The sequence below is a fragment of the Oncorhynchus gorbuscha genome, linkage group LG15 (genome assembly GCF_021184085.1).
Source record: "Oncorhynchus gorbuscha isolate QuinsamMale2020 ecotype Even-year linkage group LG15, OgorEven_v1.0, whole genome shotgun sequence".
Classification (NCBI taxonomy): Eukaryota; Metazoa; Chordata; class Actinopteri; order Salmoniformes; family Salmonidae; genus Oncorhynchus; species Oncorhynchus gorbuscha.
In genome coordinates this window covers 61,238,275-61,246,001 of record NC_060187.1, presented here as the reverse complement: position 1 = coordinate 61,246,001, position 7,727 = coordinate 61,238,275, and the positions used below count along the sequence as shown (strand labels likewise).

The following is a 7,727-nucleotide window of genomic DNA, read 5'->3' as shown; positions in this document are numbered from 1 at the left end:
TGGTGTTTATGTGAGCCCTGACCAGCCTTTCAAAGCATTTCATAGCTACAGACGTGAGTGCTACGGGTCGGTAGTCATATAGGCAGTTTACCTTCGTTTTCTTGGGCACAGGGACTATGGTGGTCTGCTTGAAACATGTTGGTATTACAGACTCAGACAGGGAGAGGTTGAAAATGTCAGTGAAGACACTTGACAGTTGGTCAGTACATGCTCGGAGTACAGGTCCTGGTAATCCATCTGGCCCAGCGGCCTTGTGAATGTTGACCTGTTTAAAGGTCTTACTCACATCTGCTGCGGAGAGCGTGATCACACAGTCATTTGGACCAGCTAATGCGCTCATACATATTCCAGTGTTATTTGCCTCGAAGCGAACATAGAAGTTATTTTCTGGTATGCTCGTGTCACTGGGCAGCTCTTGGTTGTGCTTTCCTTTGTAGTCTGTAATAGTTTGCAAGCCCTGCCACATCCGACAAGTGTCAGAGCCAGAGTAGTATGATTCGATCTTAGTCCTGTATTCAGCTTTGCCTGTTTGATTGTTCGTCGGAAGGCAGGATTTCTTATAAGCTTCCGGGTTAGAGTTCCGCTCCTTGAAAGCGGCAGCTCTGCCCTTTAGCTCTGTGCAAATGTTGCCTGTAATCCATGGCTTCTAATTGGGTTTTGTACATACATTCACTGTGGGGATGACGTCCTCGATGCACTTATTGATAAAGCCAGTGACTGATGTGATGTACTTCTCAATTCCATCGGAAGAATCCCGGAACATATTCCAGTCTGTGCTAGCAAAACAGTCCTGTAGTTAAGCATCTGCTTCATCTGACCAAGTTTAGCTTGTTTGCAGGAATCAGGAGGATGGAGTTATGGTCAGATTTGCCAAATAGTGGGAAGGGAGAGCTTTGTATGCATCTCTGTGTGTGGAGTAAAGGTGGTCTAGAATTCCCCCGCTCTGATTGCACATTTAACATGCTGATTGAAATTTGGTAAAACTGATTTAAGTTTCCCTGCATTAAAGTCACCGGCCACTAGGAGCGCCACTACTGGGTGAGCGTTTCCTGTTGCTTATGGCAGAATACAGCTCATTGAGTGCAGTTTTAGTGCCAACTTCGCTCTGTGGTGGTATGTAGACAGCTACGAAAAATACAGATGAAAACTCTCTAGGTAGATAGTGTGGTCTACAGCTTATCATGAGATACTCTACCTCAGGCGAGCAAAACTTTGAGACTTCCGTAGATATCGTGCACCACCTGTTGTTTACATAAATGCATAGGCCCCCACCCCGTGTCTTACCATATTCATACACGGGGCTCATCCAGAACGCCGCAGCCCGTCTGGTGTTCAACCTTCCCAAGTTCTCTCACGTCACCCCGCTCCTCCGTTCTCTCCACTGGCTTCCAGTTGAAGCTCGCATCCGCTACAAGACCATGGTGCTTGCCTACGGAGCTGTGAGGGGAACGGCACCTCAGTACCTCCAGGCTCTGATCAGGCCCTACACCCAAACAAGGGCACTGCGTTCATCCACCTCTGGCCTGCTCGCCTCCCTACACTGATACAGCTCCCGCTCAGCCCAGTCAAAACTGTTCGCTGCTCTGGCCCCCAATGGTGGAACAAATCAACGCCAGGGCGGAGTCAATCACCAGAGACACCTGAAACCCCACCTCTTTAAGGAATACCTAGGATAGGATAAGTAATCCCTCTCACCCCCCTTAAGATTTAGATGCACTATTGTAAAGTGACTGTTCCACTGGATGTCATAAGGTGAATCAATTTGTAAGTCGCTCTGGATAAGAGCGTCTGCTAAATGACTTAAATGTAAATGTAATGTAAATGCTCACAATCAACAGGGGGAGTGAGAACACTGAGAAAGCAATAAAGTACTGATTTGGTCTAATTCTGGGGTGGGAGGTAGCGTAGTGGTTAGAGTGTTGGGCTAGTAACCGAAAGGTTGCTAGATCTAATCCCCGAGCTGGTAAGGTAAAGATCTGTCATTCTGCCCCTGAACAAGGCAGTTAACCCACTGTTTGTAAATAAATAATATATAAATTATTCTCTGCACGGCTTGAAAAAACTGTTAAAGTAATTGGGAAAAATGGACAACTCTAGACATTACTTTAAATTATTTAACAAAACTAGTATCTCCTTGTTCCTTGGTAGAAACAATTGGTACTTTCTTGTTTGTTACAATGAATCTCCATAATGACTTGGGTAAAAAGTCTGTAATTAGTCTGTTACCATGTGGTTTTTAAATAAACTCCAGACACCTAGGGTAAAATAAAGCTTTACTAGGAATTTGATATCTTCTCTCCATGCATTAAATTACAGCTTAAAGAAATGTGCAAAGAAGGTTGAACCCATCATAAACATGTCCTAAAAAGTTAATGATAGATGTTATGAATGCCTATGTATTCCACTTACACAGCTGGCAATGAGATGTGTATTATCATAACATTATCATATTATTCTATACTCTTTCTGTGCTCCAGGCCTGTGGAAACAGACAAGGTGACCAGAGAAAGAGGTGAAAGAGGCTAGACCCTGGTGTTGTGGCTGACTCATTTAGGTAGTGGAGGCAGGATGTGGGTCCTCATCTGGGCAGCTCTACTCTTCTCTTAGGCAGAGAGAGCAATATTTCAAAGTAGTGTTCCTTTAATCATTTCAAGTAATGTTAATATTGAAATCATTAGTAGATGTATAGATAAGGTAGTAGTAATGGTATGGCAATTAAAACCCATTTGAATCTAAACTGATTCTGTATCATCAAAAATGTTACAGACAAGTGAAGTGTTTATTACTCATGACTATTAATTCCCCTCCATCAGGACAGGCAGCTCCAGCAGCTGCAAACAAATACTGCAAACCTTTAGTCCAGAAGAAATAACAGCACAGACTGGCCTATGTGCTGTTATTTCCTCTACTTTCACTCACCCTGATCACGTCAAGTTTAGAACAGCAATATGGTACAAATGCCCTACGAATGGCAAATGTGATAAGGGTAAAGACATACTTTTTGAGGCAGAGGACTGTAGAGCTGTCTGGGAGTTTATCGGGCGCCCTCTAGTGAACATTATTACTACTACCACCACCAAGCTGAAGAATCAGACATTTTCTGGCTAGGCTACTTTTCCCACCTTCAGCATTCAAGGTGATCCTCAGATATGTCTATTGTCTCTTTACACACAATCATCTTGACATATGTCATTGTTACCTGAGATTAAAGCAACATAGGCTCATTAGAATATGTTTAAAAAAAGAGTGACATGAACCATTTCAGTTATATGTCACTGCTACTGACATTAGTTGACCACAGGTAACGTATTACTTATATATTGAATATAACATTATATTGACATGTATCACATAGCATGGGGCTCCATTGGTCCGAAACAGAATGGTCAAGTGTGAAGTAGTTGATGTGTAATTGAGGTCCGATGTCTGTTGCAGAGGTCTCTGGTGGAGGATTCAACAGACACCATGTGGTGTTTGGAGCTGCTTATGCCCCTGTTGCTGGTCATCAAAGGTAAAACTCTTATGTTTCTCATTCCCTCATGTCAGTGTGAATAATTACTCAATTACACCACAATAACTCAGACTGTGGAAATGAATTGAAAGACTACATATGTAATACTAGAAAAGCAGTAATCTAGATATGCAATTGCACAGTAAAACTGATTTGGTGGTCTTACTGCATTGACCCAGTTGACTTTTAGAGTGTGTCAAACTTACAGCAAACAACACTAAAACAAACGGGTACAGAGTAGATGCAGTGTCCTGGTACACATGGCAGCAGGAAATCAGCCTAATGTGCTGATGTGCTGGCTGGTGTCCATCTTGGCTCAACATTGTCCCTCTCACTTAAAGTGTTGCCAGTGGTGAGAGTGAGACATATGCTTCCTCCACATAGGGTCTCTGCTCTTACCGTCTCACCCAGGGAGAACATCATGATATCATCCTCTGTTCTCTCTCCCTTTGTTCTCTCTGCTCATCTTTTCTCAGTGATTCCTTTTGAAACTGTTCATGTATTGTAGATTGTTCATTGATATACAGTTTCACTCTCAATATTCCCATTTCTAATCTCCCCTCCCTATCCCAGTGGAATGTTTGGGTACCCAAGGAACGTCTCGGCCATGACCAACTCCTGCGTGGTCATCTACTTCACGTTCATGTATCCGGCCACACAGTGGCATCCACGACATCTGGTGCTTTGGCAAGCCTTACTCCCAGCTCTTCCCGTCTGTGGTGTTCAAGACATTGTGCGTGGAAGTTACAAAGGGCATACCAAGCTCATTGGGGACCTGCAACAGAGGAACTGCACCCTGCTCATCAGTAATATAGGTACAGAGCACTCAGGGAGGTACTACTTCTGTGCCGACCTGGGCAGTGCCAAATCTACACCTACCCAGATTTCTCTGAGCTCAAGGTGCTGGGTAAGCCTGCTGAGAGACCCTGAGAGGCTTTTTTTATGGGCTGGATTGCCTTGTATCACATCTGTTTGTGCTGTCTTGCCAACTACTGTGGCCACTGTTTGGATTGACATGGGATAAACATGACAGTAGGAGTTGGCAAGCACAAATAAATATGGGACCAGCCTAGGATTGCCCTAGCTGTGATTATAATTATTTTCATTTTAATGAGAATAGGTAAATGTTGTGAATTGGGGAATTTTAACTCATTCACTTACAGTGGTGCAAAAAAGTATTTAGTCCGCCACCAATTGTGCAAGTTCTCCCACTTAAAAAGAGGAGAGAGGCCTGTAATTTTCATCATAGGTACACTTCAACTATGACAGACAAAATTAGAAAACAAAATCCAGAAAATCCCATTATAGGATTTTTAATGAATTTATTTGCAAATTATGGTGGAAAATAAGTATTTGGTCAATAACAAAAGTTTATCTCAATACTTTGTTATATACCCTTTGTTGGCAATGACAGAGGTCAAACGTTTTCTGTAAATCTTCAAAAGGTTTTCACACACTGTTGCTGATATTTTGGCCCATTCCTCCATGCAGATCTCCTCTAGAGCAGTGATTATTGGGGCTGTTGCTGGGCAACATGGACTTTCATCTCCCTCCAAAGATTTTCTATGGGGTTGAGATCTGGAGACTGGCTAGGCCACTCCAGGACCTTGAAATGCTTCTTACGAAGCCGCTCCTTCGTTGCCCGGGCAGTGTGTTTGGGATCATTGTCATGCAGAAAGACCCAGCCACGTTTCATCTTCAATGCCCTTGCTGATAGGAGGTTTTCACTCAAAATCTCACGATACATGGCCCCATTCATTCTTTCCTTTACACGGATCAGTCGTCCTTGTCCCTTTGCAGAAAAACAGCCCCAAAGCATGATGTTTCCACCCCCATGCTTCACAGTAGGTATGGTGTTCTTTGGATGCAACTCAGCATTCTTTGTCCTCCAAACACGACGAGTTGAGTTTTTACCAAAAAGTTATATTTTGGTTTAATCTGACCCTATGACATTCTCCCAATCTTCTTCTGGATCATCCAAATGCTCTCTAGCAAACTTCAGACGGGCCTGGACATGTACTGGCTTAAGCAGGGGGACACGTCTGGCACTGCAGGATTTGAGTTCCTGGCGGCGTAGTGTGTTACTGATGGTAGGCTTTGTTACCTTGGTCCCAGCTCTCTGCAGGTCATTCACTAGGTCCCCCCGTGTGGTGAGATCTTGCGTGGAGCCCCAGATCGAGGGAGATTATCAGTGGTCTTGTATGTCTTCCATTTCCTATTAATTGCTCCCACAGTTGATTTCCTCAAACCAAGCTACTTACCTATTGTAGATTCAGTCTTCCCAGCCTGGTGCAGGTCTACAGTGTTGTTTCAGGTGTCCTTTGACAGCTCTTTGGTCTTGGCCATAGTGGAGTTTGGAGTGTGACTGTTTGAGGTTGTGGACAGGTGTCTTTTATACTGATAACAAGTTCAAACCGGTGCCATTAATACAGTTAACGAGTGGAGGACAGAGGAGCCTCTTAGAGAAGAAATTACAGGTCTGTGAGAGCCAGAAATCTTGCTTGTTTGTGGGTGACCAAATACTTATTTTCCACTATAATTTGCAAATGAATTAATTAAAAATCCTACAATGTGATTTTCTGGATTTTTCTTTCTCATTTTGTCTGTCATAGTTGAAGTGTAAATATGATAAATTACAGGCCTCTCATATTTTTAAGTGGGAGAACTTGCACAATTGGTGGCTGACTAAATACTTTTTTGCCCCACTGTATGTCCTCTCTGTTCTCCACACCAGCCCACATTGACATCCCTGCGGAGATAGTTGCTGATGTCGTTGGCGTGCTACAGCATCCTCCAGACAACTGTCCAGAGAATAGCCCAGAGATCCAATGTATGTACACAGACTACCTGCCTGAACCCCACTATACCTCAGAATACGTGGAAGAGAGCAACACAGCCGTACTGTCAAGCACGCTCATCTTCACCCCCAAAGTTTAACTCCATTCTAGAGGAGAGCACGGTAAGGTTCCTAAACAACCCAGTCCCAATCCCAAACCCATGTCTCAGTGGTAGACAGCATCCCTCACACATCCCAGACAGCAAAATGATACAATTGCCCAAATTCGGCCCTAATCTACAATATTACGACTTACCATTTTACCCAGTTAACCACTTGGTGTTACGGTCCTGAAGTGGATCTGTAGCATGAAATGTCCAGACCTTGCATGGCAATGTGGATGTGGCCCACATTCAGACCAAAAGTAGACCAATAACTATGGGAAGTTCTTTGGGCCACATAACTCAAGCCAGAGATGGCCCATAAGCAAAGTGCCAACCCTCCCCCAGTTCGCATCTCCAACATTTGGACCAGATCTGGGCCATATGACACATTGTGGTGCCAGAACAAAGCCACATATGTGTCACCAACAACCAGATCTGGCCCACAGTCGTCTGCTCTCTTCCATGTGCTGTATTGTCTTTGATTTCCACTACTACTGTTGCACGGCTGCCTCGATACTAACAGGATATGCTAAACCGCCTCAATCTCCTTGTTTTACGCCTTTCTCCTCTCTCAATGTCTGTCATGTTTCCCTTTATACTCTGGATGTTCTGAGGTGTCAATGGCATTGGTGGCATTGTGCTGATATAACCTGTGATTCTGAATGGGCTTTCATCTTTCCGTACCTTCAACAGGGAGAAGACAGGGATTATCAACCTGTGGGCTCTGTGGCAGACTTGGAGAGGCAAGAGCTGAACTACACCACCCTGCAGTTTCTGGGTGGGGCGCTCCAGGGATGGGGGGGCCTCAGGGAAGGGGGATTACCGCAGGGAAGAATCGCGATTCATTTGGAATTGATCTCGGGGTAGTTGCTGCTGTCATCCGTATTTATCTTAACTGCATTGTTGGTTAGGGGCTCGTAAGTAAGCATTTCACTGCAAGGTCAACACCTGTTGTATTCGGGGTAATCCTTCTCACCCCCCCCCCTTTAAGATTTAGATGCACTATTGTAAAGTGACTGTTCCACTGGATGTCATAAGGTGAATGCACCAATTTGTAAGTCGCTCTGGATAAGAGCGTCTGCTAAATGACTTAAATGTAATGTAATGTATTCGGGGCATGTGACTTAAAATTTTATCTGATTTGATCTCCCCCTGTCCCTGAATCATCTGAAATGACGTCTCCGTTAGTCAACCCCCCAGCCTCCAGGAGGAGCCCCAGTCACATCTCGCCACCCAGGACTGCTTGTAGCTACTTGCAGGGTCAGATCACGGCCCA

At 44.3% G+C, this 7,727-nt stretch overlaps 1 pseudogene; it reads left to right on the top strand.

The window, feature by feature from the left end:
* Positions 1-3,422: 3,422 nt before the first annotated feature.
* Positions 3,423-7,241, top strand: LOC123997288 (annotated as a pseudogene).
* The last annotated feature ends 486 nt before the right edge of the window (positions 7,242-7,727 follow it).